Source organism: Peromyscus leucopus, chromosome 3 (genome assembly GCF_004664715.2).
Source record: "Peromyscus leucopus breed LL Stock chromosome 3, UCI_PerLeu_2.1, whole genome shotgun sequence".
Taxonomy (NCBI): Eukaryota; Metazoa; Chordata; class Mammalia; order Rodentia; family Cricetidae; genus Peromyscus; species Peromyscus leucopus.
Genome location: NC_051065.1, coordinates 86,632,938 through 86,650,802, shown reverse-complemented (window position 1 = coordinate 86,650,802; position 17,865 = coordinate 86,632,938). Strand labels below are relative to the sequence as shown.

At 38.0% G+C, this 17,865-nt stretch overlaps 2 pseudogenes; both read right to left on the bottom strand.

Moving 5' to 3' along the window:
* Window positions 1–9,052: 9,052 nt before the first annotated feature.
* LOC114686477 lies at window positions 9,053–9,688 on the bottom strand (annotated as a pseudogene).
* A 3,885-nt stretch (window positions 9,689–13,573) lies between these two features.
* On the bottom strand, window positions 13,574–14,695 carry LOC114686478 (annotated as a pseudogene).
* Between the last annotated feature and the right edge of the window lie 3,170 nt (window positions 14,696–17,865).

Genomic DNA, 17,865 nt, shown 5'->3' with positions numbered 1-17,865 from the left:
TATTTGGAGCATTAGAGAAGGAGCAAAAAATGGATTCTGGCATAAATTCTAACATAGATGAAAGGGCGAATGTGCAGATTACACATAGAAGGAATTTAGCTTTTTTAAATTATTTGTTGTTTTTTGACAATGGGAACTGTATAGTATGAACTACAGTTGCCTACCAAGAATAAAATTGCTACTTGAGATAAATAACACAAAGAATAAGATAAAAATTCACTATAATGGTTGGTAGTGAACTTGTATGTCTTCCTTTATTTCAGGTATCAGTGAAGATGTTATAATGATCCAGAATTTACTCTCCCACCCTGTAAACATTGGAGTGCCAGTTTCCATCTCCTGCAGATCCAGTCAGAATCTTAAATATAGTAATGCAATAAACTACTTGTCTTTCTTCCTGTGGGATTGATGCCAGAATATAAAGGGCCTGATCAACAGATTTTCCAGTAGTTATCCTGGGATGCTATATAGGCATATTGGCAGTGAGTCAGGGACAGATGTCACACTGAAAATTACCAGGGTGAAGCCTGGGGACTTGGGAGTTTATTATTGTAAGCCCCATACATATTTCCCTCTCACAGTGATATAATTCTGAACATAAACCCCTCTGCTTCCGGTGATACAGCTACCACATGTACTGCCTGTCTAAGGAAGCTAGTCAATAGATTTCTCTACCAGAAAAACCCAAAATATATTAGATAAAAATCTACCAATTATCTGTGTACTCTGAGTTATTTTCTGATTAGGGTATGAACAATGCTGCTTCTACATCTAACAGTTTAGTCAAATCATGTTTCATTTTCATAAAATTGTTTCCAATACTTTCTTGTGATTGGAGAGTCCCTTGTTCATTCAAATCATTTATTCACTCATTAAAGCATTAATTAAACAATGGCTAATTTTAGCAAATTTTCTAGGCTACAGACAAGAAAAGATTAATATTTGATACAATTTTGATATTGTACACCCTCCAAAGGCCTGTTTTAAAGTACTGGTCTCCACTGTGACTGCTGTTGGTAAATGGTGGGATGTTTTAGATCTTCAGGCTACTGAGGATAATCCCCCAAAGGAACTGTTGGAATACCTGCTGCCTATCTTCTGCTTCATGACCAAGAAGTGAGCCATCTTGATCTGCCTCAGACAAATGTATGTATGATTTTAGGGATAGGTCTACTACACAGCTCCTGAAGTCTGATTGCATATGCCATATACCAGGCTTTTACAAACATTCTTGGTAACTTTCTTTTTCCTGAAGAAAACTTAAGTCTCACTGAATCTAAAATCCCCATCAGCCCTGTTCTTCTTACCATCAGTTATGTCTTTCACCTAAGCTTCCTCTTTCTCCTGTACCTCTTCCCTGACTTCTGCACACTAGAGTACTATTTATCTTTCTCAATTTCCACTACAAAACCTCTTTGTTTAAAGAAGAATCTCAGGCCTGAAGAGATGAATCAGAGGAAAAGAGCACTTGATACTCTTGAAGAGGACCCAGGTTTCATCTCCAGTACCAAGATGGTGGCTCAAAAACACATGTAATACCAGTTCCATGGGATCCAACATGCTCTTCTATCATCTGTGAACAACACTTACATTGATGATGCACACACATACACACATACACATAATATATATATATATATATACGCATATATATATACATAATTTTATGTATATTAGCATTTTACCTGTATATAAGTATATTGATATAGGTTTTGCCTATATATGTGCCCATATATACATATACATATGTATACACATGGGTATACACATATATATTTATGTATGGGCAAGACACTTATGCATATAAAATAAAAATAGATTTTTTTTAAAGATGGGTGAAGTGTTTGCACCTGAAACTTCAGCCATCTCATGCTTTCTGAGGACCTGCCTTTCTTCAGGCTCAGTCTTCTCCCTCTGATGCTGTGATGTCTTCTAAAGCACAGTGAGGGGATGTTTGCTTTTCCTATATTTCATCTTTAAAAAATGGTCTGTTTGTTTTTTTTTTTTTTTGTTCTTGTATTTTTTGTTTTTGGTTCATTACTGAAACTTCAGGGCCCTCCTTCCATCACTCACCTTAAAAAGCAGCTGCTTTTTCTCTCTCAGCCTTCAGATTCCAGCAATGGGTGAGTAGTGCTAATCTACTGCCCTCTGTCTATTTTGTCCTTTAACTGAGCAGAGTTGGACCATTTTCATGTTCATAGGGTAGCTGGTTCCTATATTGATGGAATATGTCTTTTCTGAAAGACATATTCAGCTTAAAATGTATGACTAATTGCAAATACAATAAATTGTTTTCTAAGTTTGCTTCCAGTTACACATTTCACTAAGAGAGAATTATTTTAGTCTTCATAACTGCTGGGTCCTCAAGCCTTCATAATGTAGCTCCTTGGAAATTCTAACTGCTCAATCAATGTATACTCATATGCAGCATGAATAATTTACATATATAGATATTTTCACACTCTGATTTTCAAAGGAAGTGCTTGTGTTAAGTATCAGGTTTTCCTCAAAAGCTCTCAGGCTCATGCGTAGTAGGCAAAAAGGCCTTGAGATCTCTCTGGAATCATCTCATGAGAAGGAAACTCAGGAAACAGAATCATTTTCCTGTTCTTCCTAGAGATGAAAAACATCAGAAAGCATAGAGCTGAGAATGAGACCGTTTGTTGTTTTTGAGTCCTAAGTCATACCCATTATCCTGTCTCCTCTTAGGGGGAGCTAATATTAGCAACAGATTTAAAATGTTAAAAAATAGATTAAAAATAGCGGCGTAGCACACCTTAATCCACACTGAAAAGCAGAACTGTAGAGCATCTACAAGTATTAAAACAAAAGCTACAAAAAATGTCTGAAAAAAAAAAAAAAATAGATTAAAAATTCAAATAAAGTTTCTATGGAACATGAAAGCTTGCAGAGATTACAATGTCAAAACTTGTCTAAGATTCAGTCACCATCGTAGAAAGGGATGGAAATATTGTAAAAGCCAAAGATGAGAGGAACAAAGCAAAACAGAGTTTTGGGGAAATGACAGGACTGTTTCGTTTGATGAACTCATAGCAGCTGTGACTGTCTGTATAAGACCTCCACAAGATTATCTCAATCAGCACTGCAACATGGAGTGGGGAGAGCTGATGAGTTATTATTGATAGCTGATAGCTTCGAAGGATAAGAGAGACAGATTTCTCTAAAAGTGTTGTCTCTGATAAATTGACAATGCTCCCTCCAGTGGATGTCCCTACATCTATGGGTCAACCCATGTTGAATTCAGTGTGCAAGGTATATTTATATGTGGACATGAAGTGGGAGGGAAGTGAGGAATGATTAGGAGATTTGGTAGGAGTTAGAGGTGTAGTAGGGGGATGAGAATGAATAATTTTATGCATAAATGAAATTCTCAATAAAAAATATTACATCTTGAAAATTGTTCATCTGAACCATAGTAAACAGAGTCATAGTCATTTGAGGAACATCTGATATGTGTCTATCTATGTAGCTTAAAAATCATGAAATTTAAAGAACAAATCAAATATATTCCAAACTATATTTTTAATACTATGGCTAATTAGGAATTAAGGGGCCACTGTAAGAAAATTAATATTAAGTGAACAACAATTATCAATTTTGTGTTAATTTTGACAAATGTTAAAGAAGGTGGCTCTTAGCTCACCTGACAAACTTCATTGTGTGTTGTTGGCTCTGCTCCTTATCATCTATTCTATGAATATGCTATGACCTTGAGGGTTTTGAAATTTTTCTCAGGATTGAAAGGAGTCTCCTGTTAGAAATGTGAGGAGTCCGGTAAGAGAGGAGCTAAGAATGAGAGCTGAAAGGAAGCTGTATACGTAGAGAAGCAGTACAACTAACAGAGAACAGAAAAGATATCAATTAGCTTGATTAGAACAGTAAAGTGATGGACTGAATGAGCACGGTGTGTGTAGATTCATGTGCTATCCTCAAGATTAGAATCCCACCACTTATAAGCACTTCTCTGGACTCTGGGAGAAAAGCTTTCTGGGCAAGTACCTGAGTGGCTTTTGATACTGAGAAGGCAACCCCGTAGCAGTAAAAGGGCCCCTAGAGTAGACAAAGGGTCAGAAACATCACCACTCTACTGTTATGAGTCCCACGAAAGAAGAAAGGAAGAAGGAAGGAAGGAAGGAAGAAAGAAAGAAAGAAAGAAAGAAAGAAAGAAAGAAAGAAAGAAAGAAAGAAAGAAAGAAAGAAAGAAAAGAAAAGAAAAGAAAAGAAAAGAAAGAAAGATAGAAAGAAAGAAATGCAAAGAGGCTAACAACCATAGCATATATGCAGAGGATCTAGCAATGGCCCATGCAGGCTCCATGATTGTCACTGAACTCTCTATGAGACCCTATAAGCCCTACTTAGTTAATGTCTATGGGCCATATTCCTGTGGTGTGCTTGACCCCTCTGGCTCCAATTCCTCTTACCCCCTTTTCACTGGCTCCACAAGTTCCAAGCGGAGGGACCTGATGCAGATTTCCAATTTTGCCGCTGTCTCCTACTAATGTTTAGCTGTGGATCTCTGCATCTGCTCCCATCAGCTGCTGGTGGAGGCCTCTCTGATGACTATGGGCTAGATACCAATCCATGAGTATATAAGAATATCATTAGGAATCATTTTATTGATTGTTTTTCTATAATAGGTCACTAGGCTATTCAGAGTCCACTTCATGCCCATCCAGGAAGTGTCAGGCATCTGCTCCCTCTGCTGGCATGGGCCTCAAATTAGATCAGCATTGGCTGGTCACTCCCACAAGTTCTGGATTGTAGGATGGAGGCTTTGTGGCTGGGTTAGTGTCCCAGTCCCACCTTTGGAAGTCATGCCTGGATAGAGAGGATGGCTGCTGGTTCAGGCTCCAAATCCTCCATTACTTGGAGTCCTCTCTTGGGGACACCCTGGGAGAGTCCTGGGAGTTTCCATTGCACTGTTTCAACATCACCCTCCTAAATGCCCTCCAGTTCCAGTTGGCTCTCCTCATAGTCTCCCTGCATCACCCTACCTGGTTCCTCCTGTTCTCATTATCACCTACCTGAGTTCACCCACAAAAATCTATTCTATTTCCCCATTAAAAGACAATGGTATATACTCACTTAAAGGTGGATATTAGCTGTGAAGTAAATGATAATAATGCTACAATCCACAGACCCAGAGAGGCTAAAAAGGAAGGTTCTAAGGGGCCACATATGAAAACGTTTGCCTTTTAAGGTACAATGTTGCTGCAGACCAGTGAAAGCCACCTGTGACTACTAAGAGTGAAAGTTAAACTGTGAATATGGTGATCTCACATATTACTGGGCAATCATACACACAAGCAAAACCAGTGAGCAGGGGGAAAATCTAAACATCTCACAAGAAGTGGCTGAAAAAATGCACTGTTTCTGGATCTTTAGATTTCATTGTATTTACCCCACTTTCCCAGTAAAATTTTATAGTTTTCACCTACAGTGAAGAAAATGCTTTCTAGAGACTGGCTTATTTCAATTAAAATTATGTATTCCACTGCCATCAACTATGTACCACTAGCCCAAGGTGCATTTTTCTTTATTGTTGAAATATGTTTGTTTATTAGCCAGTTTTTTTTCCATTCAACCTTTCACCCCTAACAGCTAATGACTTATCTTAAGTATTAGGAAAAAAATCCACAATAAATGTAGTCACTCAGGGGTCTCTGTAGTATATATTTCCATTTTCTATGGATGTTAACAGAAGATGTTGGGTTACCCTGGGTAAGAGATCCATTTACATCTTCTAATATCCATACCACCCTCTACAATGGCTCCAGTAATTTCCGATGCCATCAATGCTGTACACAGTTTGCATTTGCTGCACTACTTTATGAGTGTTTACTTTTTTATATAAAGAGGCATTAAAAATGGTGTGAGCTGAATTTTTTTAATTAAGTTTTTTTATTTACTTTACATGCTAATTAGAGATCCCACTCTTTACTCTTCCCATTCTTCAGCCTCCCCTCCCTAACCCCCGCCCCATTCCCTCCTACAAGAAAGTAAGGCCTCCCATGGGGAATCAGCAGATCCTGGTACATAAAATAGAGGCAGGTCCAAGCCACTCCCCTGCCTCAAGGCTGCAGGAGGTGTCCCACTATAGGTAGTGGGATGCAAAAGCCTGGATGAGCTGAAATTTAATTGTAGTTTTTATTTTATTTTTATTATTACATGACTGAGCTGTCAGCTTTCTCTCCACCGCTTGGCTTTCACCAGGCAGGAAAGCAATACACAACTGTTGGAAAAGAATCATTGGTTACCAGACCCAGGAAGAGACCCCTAAGTTACAGTTATGGTATCCCTGCAAGACATACTCATCAGTGCCAACCGTGCTATGCCTATAATGGGATAAACAACTACTTTCTGGTTGGATTTGAGAGCTACACTAGCAGATGGAACTCATGACTTAGTCATGTAAACTGGTAAAGAGTTCATGTCTGGGAAGGTCATGGTCCCTAGAATAGAACACTACTGTTGTTTTGTAATCACACACTCACTGCATATATGGTTATCTGCATAAAATGTAACAAGATGGGGCCTGTCATCATTTTCATTATTCATAAGAGAGGATGGAATGAGACCCTGAAGGACTATGGACAGAAATGGGTGTGTGATAAGGTAACAAGATTTTCAGTGATTTCACCACTTATGAGGCCATATACCAGCAAATAATCTCCCTCCCATGCCCAGGCTAGGAACCACAAATAAACTCATTTTATTATCAAAGGGTATTGTTGGCATGGAGAAGTGTTTAAGCAGGTAAGAGGGAGGACAAGAAGGAGTAATGGGGTATAATAATAGCCACAACTCACTTTATATGTATATGAAATTATCAAAATTGTTAAGATACAAATGCAAATAATGAGAACCTGAAATTTCAAGATATAGAAAAACCATCTCAATTTGCAGAGAAAAGTAAATTTTATAAACACATGTAAAGAATCACACAGATATATGCACATTCTCTCCATACACAGAGACTATAAAATTATGTAAATTATCTCTTCATTCTTTCTTGACATTCAGGTTTATGAGATCATGTCACATAGTCTAAATATATTTCACAAAGTGTTCCCTGAATAAAAGGTACCAGGTGTGTAAAACTGAGGTGTTTGCATAACCATTGAATCAAACACCAAAACCTCACATCTTAAAATACAATTTTTCACATTGGATAAAATATCTTATTTGTGGTATTCATTCTCTCCAAATATAAACATATGTAAAAATTTTGTGAAAATATAGTAAAAGTATATATAGTGTCATGATTAGAAGGTATTCAAAATGCCTAGACTATGGGTCATATATCACTAATTGATGCACAAACCAGAAATTGGACATAAATAAATGATTTTTTTGTTCTTTCTATTCAAACACATTAACCTTAAAAGAATGGTCCTGAGGGTCAAGACTGTTTTTCTCTTATTTTATTTTTTTTTAGTAAATTATTTTCAAGATCAAGGATGTATCTTTATCTCTGAAAGGTATTTGCCATGAAAGAATGAGACCCTGAGTTTCAATCCCCAATACTATCATAAAACTCAGGTTCAACCAGCAGTGGTGGTGCATAACTGATCCAGCACTCAGGCAAAGAAACAGCAGATCTCTCTTGAGTTCTAGGCAGCTTGTCATACAGCAAGAGATCCAGACAGGCACCAAAACTACACTGAAACCTGTCTAAAAAAACAAAATAAATAAAGAAAGTAACAATCAGCTCCTGGGTTCTTCAATCCTACCTCTGTTGAAGACGCCGCTTCTTACGAACACATCACACACACACACACACACACACACACACACACACACACACACACATACATCAAAGTTATTCTTGGATTTTAATGTGCAGAAAATGAAAGTGTCCAACCAACTGATTTTAAAATTATTTTTGTCTTTGTTTTGCTTTTTGAGACAGAGTCTCACTATGTAGCCTTGACTGACCTGGTCTTGCCATGTTGACCAAACTGGCCTTGAATTCTTGGAGATCCTTCTACCTCAGGATTCTAAGTGCTGGGTTTAGAAACATGAACCAATACACTTCACCAAATTTTAAATTCTAATCATGTTTATAGAATTATCTTTTTACTGGTTATCCCTACCTATTATTATACACAACCCTTTCTGAAAGCCCTCTTACTTTAGGCATGAAGATTCTTTTTTGTAATGATCCTTCATTTGCAGAAATAGCAAGAATATACTCAGATTTCCTTTCATATTTAGTTAAAATATTTCTATAGTAATTCTCCTTTCCCAAGCTTCTGTCCATGTATCTACAAACATTTCACTGATAATTTTCTAATGAAATGCAAAACACACAGAGCTTCATCTATCTCCTTTTAACTTCTGTAGTGGCACAGAGGAATAGAAAAAAATGGTATATTCCCCATGATTTCATTGTTTGTAAAAGAAACTTCATTTTGCTACTCATCTGAACTCATGATAATTGAAGCATAAGTCAGGACTCAATGGAAACTTAGGCTACCAGGCATATTTTTATTGTTCCCACTTTTATATTTTTTTCTATTAACTAATAACTGTAAATTATCATCAAGAAATTAGCAGTTTTTATCAAACTATATCATACAGTTCATAAAGATTCTTAAACATGAAAAATACTTTATATTCAAGAGTTGTTTACTTACTCTAAAATATGCATAGGGAAAGTTGCAACTGAGACATGAAGCAGTGAGTTTCAGCTCTCATATCCGTTTGGTCAGGAGTACACTAGAGGCTGTAAGTTCAGACAATGCCTTATATGCACTTCCAACAATTATAAGAGCTTTGAGTAATCATTCCTCTGTACATCTAGGCTGAGATTTTCTCTTGATTGTAGTACATTGTAGGAAGATTGTCTGATTACAACACTACAGCCATTGTAGAGTATGTATTGTGGAGCTAAAATGGAGTGAAGAGAGTTCAGAGACAAGAAAGCTTCTTCACTCCAATTTTCCATGTAAATCTCAAGGCTGTCTGCATCTGTAAAACACTTTGAAGAAGATGGAGGCACACCAGAAGCAGATGAAGGAGCCCAGCTTCACACTTCTGCTTTCCTGGTGGTTTTTGCTATGGTCTGTATCACTGTGGGAGGCGAGTAGCTGCTTTGTTGACAGTAATAAGTTGCAACATCTTCAGGCTCCACATTGTTGATGCTGAGGGTGAAATCTGTCCCTGACCACTGCCACTGAACCTGGAGGGGATCCCAGAGACAGACTGGGAAGCATACTTGATGAGAAGCCTTGGAGCCTCATTTGGTTTTTGCTGATACCAGTGTAAGCTTGTGCTAATACCCTGGCTGGCCTTGCAGGCCATGGTGACTCTTTCTCCTGGAGTCACAGACAAGGTGGCTGGAGACTGTGTCAGCACAACATCACCTCTGGAGGCTAAAAACATAGGAGAAATATTAGTCAGAACACGACATTGCATTTAAAAGTCACTTCTAAACTACTTTTTAAAAAGATAAGATTATTTTTGTATCAATTTCTTTCAACTAGAGCTCAAATTCCATTGAGGCTGTGCTTCCTAATGATGTAAAAAATTCTGTATGTAATTGACATCTCCACTTTTTGCCATGTCTAAAATCTCATACCTGAAACCCAGAAGAACAGAAGCCCAAGGACCTGAGATGGGGACACCATCTTCCAGCTTTCCCTGTGTTTATGTGTGTCATGACACAGACCAGAGAAAGACCTTCTTATAATATTCTAAGAGGCAGAAACACTAGAAAGAAGAAGTACTTATGCAAATCATACTGATTTCATATATGTCCCAATAAAGAACTGCTCAGGAAAGCAAGCTCTTGTGCCTTTGGGGAGTCTATCTCCCCCTTCTGGCTACCTGATGATATGTTGAGATTTGAAAGAGACTTGTGCATGTATCTCACATACATGGATGCAAAATTAGCACAGTCTAAGAAAGTGTCTGGGATACACTCAGTAGTTTGAAACTAAGAGCATCTCTTAACCATTGTCTTAGTTCAGGGTTATGTTGTTTTCCTTGATGTTTCTTACAATATAGTCTGAATCCCATTTCACTGTCTAAACAGTCCATGAAGCATAACAACATATAATATAAAGAGATATCATATTAATGAGATATCATGACAGAAAATAGAAAGTCTGGATGTCATAGGAAGATGTATTTCTTCAGAGGGTAGAAGGAAAGCCTCATTGAAGTTCACAATCTGCCACAGTTGAGAACAATTTCAAAGATCAGGATATCAAAATATTTGTTTAGCACTGTCCAGATAAACTCTGAATATTGCTTCTTGTGTGTTTTACCACCAAGAGTGATACAGGGTTATGGGAAAACATTTATGGAATGTTCAAACAAATATCTTACCTAGTACATGATTTTTCATGGTACATAAAAGGCAGCAATTCTGATGCAGTTTAAATCAGAAGAGAAAATTTCACCAGGTCCTGTTGAAGAAAGGAGTATTCCTTTCACTTGGGCTATGTAAGCAAGACATTAGCATACTTTTTTTATGTACAAACAATGTCTAAGCTTTTTGGAAGTCCTCAATATCCACAAAACAGACTATCAAGATTCTAGAGGAAGAAAGTAGAGGAAATGAGAGCCCTGATTCAGTGTTGTGGGAGTGCAGTAACTATAGAAACCAATGTGCAATTTCCTTTGACAGCTACAAATACCACATGACCTAGCTATGACTTTCATGTGGGTATTCCTAAAGGCCTTTATAGCCTATGACAGATATAAATGCACATCCATGCATTTTGCTGGTCTATTCACAATAGACAGGAAATGGAATCAACTTAGATGTTCAAAACATAAATGGATAAATATAATGTTGTCAATTTGTGCAATTGAATTTTGTTCAGCTATTAAGAAACATGAAATTATGAAACTTTTGAGAAAATGGATGGAACTGGGAAAATTATATTAACTGAATCACTCCAGTCCCAGAATGATAAGTGACACATTACTCCCTCATATGTAAATCATACAATCAATTTTTTTTTCATTTCTCTGTTTAACTTTGACTACACCTACATGTGAAGAGCTAGAAAGGGATCTTCAGATAGGGGAAGTCTTTGGGAGGGCACATTATACTGCACATGCAACAGGAAACTAAAATGGGGGGAATACTTTGAGAAGAAATGTTTGTTGTTGGTGTGAGAATCTGAGAAAGAGGTGTGGAGGGAGGAGGGAATTGTTGGAGGAGGGAATAAGGGGGTGTGTTGGGGGAAAGCCTGTGGGAACTGGAGGAGGGAAGAGATGGGAGTCTGTGGTTGGTATGTCAAATGAATAAAAAATAATTTTTTTGTAATTTTTTTATTTAAAACTTTCTCTTTCCTTTTACATACAAACCCCTGTTCTCCCTCCTTCCCCTTCTCCAGCTCCCCAACCCACCTCCACCTCCTCCTCATAGAGGGTAAGACTTCCCTTGGGTAGTCAACACAAGCTGGTATACCAAGTTGGGACTGGACCTAGCCCCTCCCCCTTGCATCAAGGCTCAGTAAGGCATTGCACCATAGAGAATGGGCTCTAAAAAGCCAGTTTGTGTACCTAGAATAAATCCTGGTCCCATTTTCAGGAAACCCACAAATAAATTAACCCCACAGCTTTTACTCACATTCAGAGGGTCTAGTGTAGTCCAATGTAGGCTACCCAGCTGTCAGTCCAGAGTCCATGAGATCCCACTAGCTTGGGTCAGCTATCTCTGTGGTTTTTTCCTTCATAATCCTGACCCCCACCATTCCTTCTGTAATCCTCCCTCTCTCTCTTCAATGGAACTCCAAGATCTTGGCCAAGTGCTTGGCTATGAGTCTCTGCATCTTTTTCCATCAGTCACTGGATGTAGGTTCTATGATGACAATTAGGGTAGACACCAATACAAAGTAAATGGGGTGAGAAAAAATTAAAAAAAAATCTTAATAAATAAATTAAAAAGGTATTTTACTATCCAGAAAAGGAAAATGAATTAGACTAGTAAATCATACTTGATGAACATATTTAGGACAATGAATCCTTTGTTATAATGGAATATCTGATGACTAGCATTATACAGGCATTCAATACAAGGAACCAATGTGTGTTATCACCACACTTTTCATTAACTATCAGTACACAAGATAGTAATGTAAAACAACTTAAACAGAATATCAGGGTTTAAGCTGACACCAAAAAAACATCAAAATACAGTCATACATGGGTAAACTAAAGTATCACAGATAATGCTTCATTTTGTAGTTGGAAGTTTTCAGTGTCCTGCCCAATCCTGCAGCTGCTCAGACCCAGTTAAACACACAGAGGCTTATGTGGCTTAATAACTGCATGGCCTATGGCAGGCCTCTTACTAACTAGCTAATCTATCTTAAATTAACCCATTTCTATTAATCCATGTTCTGCCGTGTGTTCTGTGGTTTACCAGTTGGCTGTCATGTTGTTCCTTGGGTGGCAGGCTGGCATCACCTCAGCTCTGCCTTTCTTCTTCCTCTTTCTCTCCTTTCCTGACTGCCTCTAAACTGTCTTGTCATAGGCCAAACCAGCTTATTTATTAACCTATAGGAACAACATATATTCATAGTGTACAGAAAGACATCCCCTAGCACTTCCACTTTTGATCTCATCAAAAGGGAAGGTTTTAGCTTTAATGTAGTAAAACTATATATAGCAAACAGGTATCAAGCAAAAATTTTAGTTACAATATTTAGTATGTTTATTGGAAAAATTAAAGAAAATATTTTATCATCTATTCTATAGTTGTGAGTTTAAAGCTTCATTTCTAATAGAGCATTCTAAGCAACTTCCAAAAATCTAGAATGACTGAGACGGCTGGCTGCCTCAATAGTCACCCAAAGATCTTCTGTGATTTTGGGGCATCCATCTTTAGCCTATAGGTCTAGAGTCTCTCAGTCACTTTTCCCTGTGTCCTGTAGAATGTCTGGCAGTCTCCTCTGTGAAGCAGAAACCTGAAAGACCATCTTGCCCTGTTTTGGCAAAGTTCAGTGGTAATTTCTCCATGGGTCCTGCACATCTAGTCATTATAACATTTTGTCAAGCAGTCTAGGCAAGAACATTTTTTTAACCAAATGGCTAACTTTTGCCATAAGGAAAGCAAACTCCATATGGAGTGTCTTCAATGCTCATCTTCCACTTTGAAGTAAATCAGTGCTGCCCTGAGCAGATGTGTCTCACTGTTCAGAAAGTCTAAGTTTTTAAAACATTTTAAATGCCATATTCTGTAGGTCTGTGGAGTGTTTGACAATTGCCTACCTAATTGAAATATATCTATGTATAGCCAGAAAACTTAGCTAAAATGACTATAAGTTTAATTATCCTAGATGACTATTAATCTGTATTTCTTAATTATATATTGCAATTATGAGCTGTACAATATAATACCTTAAACAAGAGTAGAAAATATATACACAGTATAACAAAATTATCTTTAAATTTGTAATAAACTAAAATCAATACCAATGAAAAACATTCAAAAATGTTGTTGCTCTTTAAAAGTAGATTAAATAATCTATACTTTGATCCTATAATACCAATATCACCTTTTCTTCTTTAGAAGAATATTGCATTTTAATCAAACTCCTGTAAATAAAAATAAACATTTATAAACAATATTTTGAGAATTTGGACATAGTTTTTCATATCACTTCCTACTGATCAGGGGCACTGGCACACTAATGGGGACCCTGAGAAAATTCGAGATAATGTTCAAGTCCTGGAAGACTGGCTATAATTTAGGTTGATAAAATACCATTATGTAGCATGAACCTTAAAAGTTCTTATTAATAAAATCAAAACCAGGGCCAGTTATTGGGGTGAAGTGCTGGATGGTCAGAGAGACAGAACAAGCCACAGCTAACCTCACCTGGCCAACTTCTCAGCTGGTCTTGTTTCCTCAGACTGGAAGCCTCTGTGTTCATGTTATTGAGCCCAAGCTCCTCATTTTGGTCAATGGTACGCTTATACCGCTAAACCTTATCTCTGGATCATCTTCAGGGGTGTACACGTTCTACAGGTAGCTGTTTCCTATTGGATCGTTCATTATAAAGTGGGCCTTCATCTTGCCCTCCATGATCTTTTCCAACTTCTGGCTAAACTACTGCAGTTTCTCCGACTGGTTAGGGTTCGAGCTGTCACCCAGTGTGAATGGGTTCTTGTTTACCAATTCTCGGATGTCTTTCAGAAGCCCCTTGAGAATGGTGAACTTGCCCCCAAGGACAGCCATTCCCAGTTCAAACTCCAGCTCCGGGATTTCCACACTACATGTCTCAGACTTGAGGTCTCTGGTCATGTCTGAGAGATCTGTGATATGAAGGGTGATCTTGGTTCCCAAAGGCTCTACTGCTCCTCCAGACTTCACCTCATTAGTCTGATGCCCACAATTCTCACAGTTGGTGGCCATGATGATAACCTCTTTAAAGTGGGGGATTTGGAATAGCTTCATGTTGGTGTGAGCTGGGGCGTTGCACTCTGGGCAGTTGGTGTTGAACTGGAGCACTTCATTTCTGAGGTCTTCCTCTTCTGACTTCTCTTCTGGTGCTTCTGCTTGGAGACCCAGCATCTCAGCCTGCTATGGCACCTGGTTGTAGTGTGTGATCACCAAGGCATCATCTTTCTGGGGAGCATGTGGGTTTTCTACAAAGCTGTTTCCGGAGGGATCATCAATGATCAGAGTGAACGGGGAAGCCACTTGCATCATGTGTATATCTGTTAAAGCTCAGGAGGTCTTGCTTGATCAAATCTGATCCATGTTAACCTGGAATGAATCTATAGCCTCTTGCTTCCTGTGGGAAAAAAAGCAGAGCCTGCTTTCCAAAGCAACATAACCTTAAATCCAAGTTTTAAAATCAAGACACCTTTAATATATATATATATATATATATATATATATATATATATATATATATGCAGTCTTTACAATCAAATGTCTTTCTGCAGTTAAAAATCCCAAAGACAACATAATCCAAATTCTCTTGTGTAATATCCATCTTTATGTAGCTTATTATATTGTTATATATTATTTTATTTTTAAGACTTATTTTTATGACTATCTATATCCATTCTCTTCTCTCTCTCAAGCCTATGCACAATTTACACACAATGTAAATTGTTTACAGTTTTATTCCATCTGAATTTGTCTTTTGTGTATCTATAATCCTCTGATCATTGCAAACTGCAGCATGACTAAGGATGAAGCTCAGCCCTGGCTGCTGACTAAACCCACCTCAGCTTCCCCACATGGTGTAGGTACTCAGGAGAGTCACACTTACTCTGCCAACTCTGGGGTCCAAGCTGCCACCAGGAAGCATGCAGGTGGCACATAAGCCCTTTCTATTTATTTATTTATTTTTGTCTGCAATAGCAATAGCTAAATCTACCATGCAGTGTGATGTTCAGCTTGGAGACACCTCTGTGTCAGTGATGGAGGAGTGGCAGGACTCAATTGTCCTTTGAATATTTTGTCTTTTACTTTAAGTGAGCAGAGTTGGAACATTTTCATGTTCATATGGTACCTGTTTTCCTATATCATGGAATATGTCTTCTCTCAAAGTCATATTTAGCATAAAATATAGGACAAATAAAAATACAATGAAATTTTTTCTATGTCTTTTTCCAATCCTTACATTTCACTAAGACAGAATTATTTTAGTCTTGATAAACTGCTGGACCCTCAAGCCTTAGTAAGGTGAGTCTATGTAAATTATAGCTGCTTAATCAATGTCTATTTATATGCTGCATGAAAAATTTACCAACAATAAACCAGGAACTTGATTATATTTTGACCAATGAAGTAGTAGTGTGAGACCTTTAGGCATAAAGTGCATTCTAATATTGAGATAAGTTTCTTTGTGTGAAGGGCAAAATCAAACAATGGCACCAAAGTTTGCTCTTTACTTGGGTGATGCAACTGGTAGTTTAGAAATATAACACTAATGTCCATGTCTTCCCAAGAATTGATAAGAATAGATGGTCTCTACATTGCAGATCATGAGTGTAAAGATTCTTGGAAAACTGCCCCTGAGATATGTGCAACCTTGTTCACTAGATTTCCCATGATGATGCACAATAAACATTGGCCTTTAAATTGGGATAACACAAATGGTCCAACAAATGAGGTAACTAGTCCATCTAAGTGAGTTTCTGAGAAGTCGGTTACAGAGTAATAAAAGAGTTGCCTTCCTCCTATTCAGAGCCTTGACACAGTTTTCACGCTAAGCTCCTCTTTTGCATAGTTTTAGCTCTATAAGAAAATTAAAGCAAACCTCTGTTTATGTTACCACCTAATGTCAAAGCAGCAGAAGTGCCTCCAGGGTGACATAACAGACCTGAGGGAAGTCATATATTCATGTCCCGGTTCACATCAGCGGTGCTACTGACCTTGTACCTGCTATCACTCTGGGAAAACTCCTGGAAAATGGCTTTATCTGGTACATTCTGGCATGCATAACAATTCAGTGATGGCCTGACACATGATGGAGTTTGAGATATGAACTTAATTAGTCTTATTAACTAAAATCCCAGAGTAAGATGTTAGAGTAAAAGCTGAAAGATCAGAGGAACAGAGCAACTGCCACAAACTTCTTATCTCTATGAATCCTCAGACTGAATGGGGCTGAGATCCTGTCTCCACCTGCCTTATATTCCTGTCTCCAACTCCTTAGTGCTGGGATTAAGGCATGCACCACCACCACCTGTCTCTGTTTCTCTTTTAGACTGGTTCAATCCTGTGTAGCCCAGGGTGGCCTTGTACTGCTGATCTTCTTCTTCCTCCCAAGTGCTCTGATTAAAGGTGTGTGCCACCACTGCATGATCTCTTTGCTTAACTAGAGGCAAGCTGTGCCTCTCATCTCCAGGCAAGCTTTATTTGTCAGAACAAAAACAAAACATCATATAACAGGGGTTACTCTATGATTTGGGAACAAATCGCACTACCCCATTCCTGAAGCAGCATGGAGATATTTTATTCCAGGACATTAGGGATATGGCTTGAGATCTGTTTTTAACAAGGAAACCTGGTTTCTCCTGAAACTAGTTTAGCAGCTGATAATGATTCTGTCCCCAATGTGAAAGATCATCATAGCTTGAAACTGTACTATAACCCTGTGTTATTTAAGAATTCAGTAAAAATGAAAAAGCCAATAAAAGTACAGATTTTATTTAAGACATACAGCTATATTCAAAGGATGATTTTCAAAGGAAATATGTGTGTGTTAAGTATCAGTTTTCCTCAAATACAGATCTCAGAAGTACATGGGTTGTACTTAGAAAAGCCCTGAGATCTATCTGGCACCTTCCATGAGAAAGAAACTCAGGGAATTATTTTTCCTTCTCTTCTCAGAGATAAAGAGCATCAGAAAGCACAGAATTCAGATTCAGACCCTGTGTTTTGTTTAGAGCCCTAAGCTATAACCCACATCCTGTCTTCTCTTTGGAGCAGCTGATATTAGCAAGAGACTTCAATTTTTAAAAAATAGATTAAAAATTCAATAAGGTTTCTATGGAACACAAAAGCTTTCAAAGTCAAAATGTTGTCTAAGAATCAGGGACCATCATAGAAAAGGGACAGAAACACTGTAAGAGCCAAAGCTGAGGGAGAAACAGAACACAACAGAATCTATGGACATCTCAGTACTCCTTCTTTGATGAACTCACAGCAGCTGTGGCTGTCTGGATAGGAACTGCACAAAATTAAGCAAATCAACACTGAAGCATTGAGGCAGATGAGCTCATCAGCCTGCACCACTACTGGATGAGCTATTATTGATTGTTGATGGCTTTTAAGGGTGAGAGAGACAGTTTTCTCTAAGAGTGTTGTCTCTAATGATTTAAAAATGCTCTCCCCAGTGGATGTTCCTACATCCATGA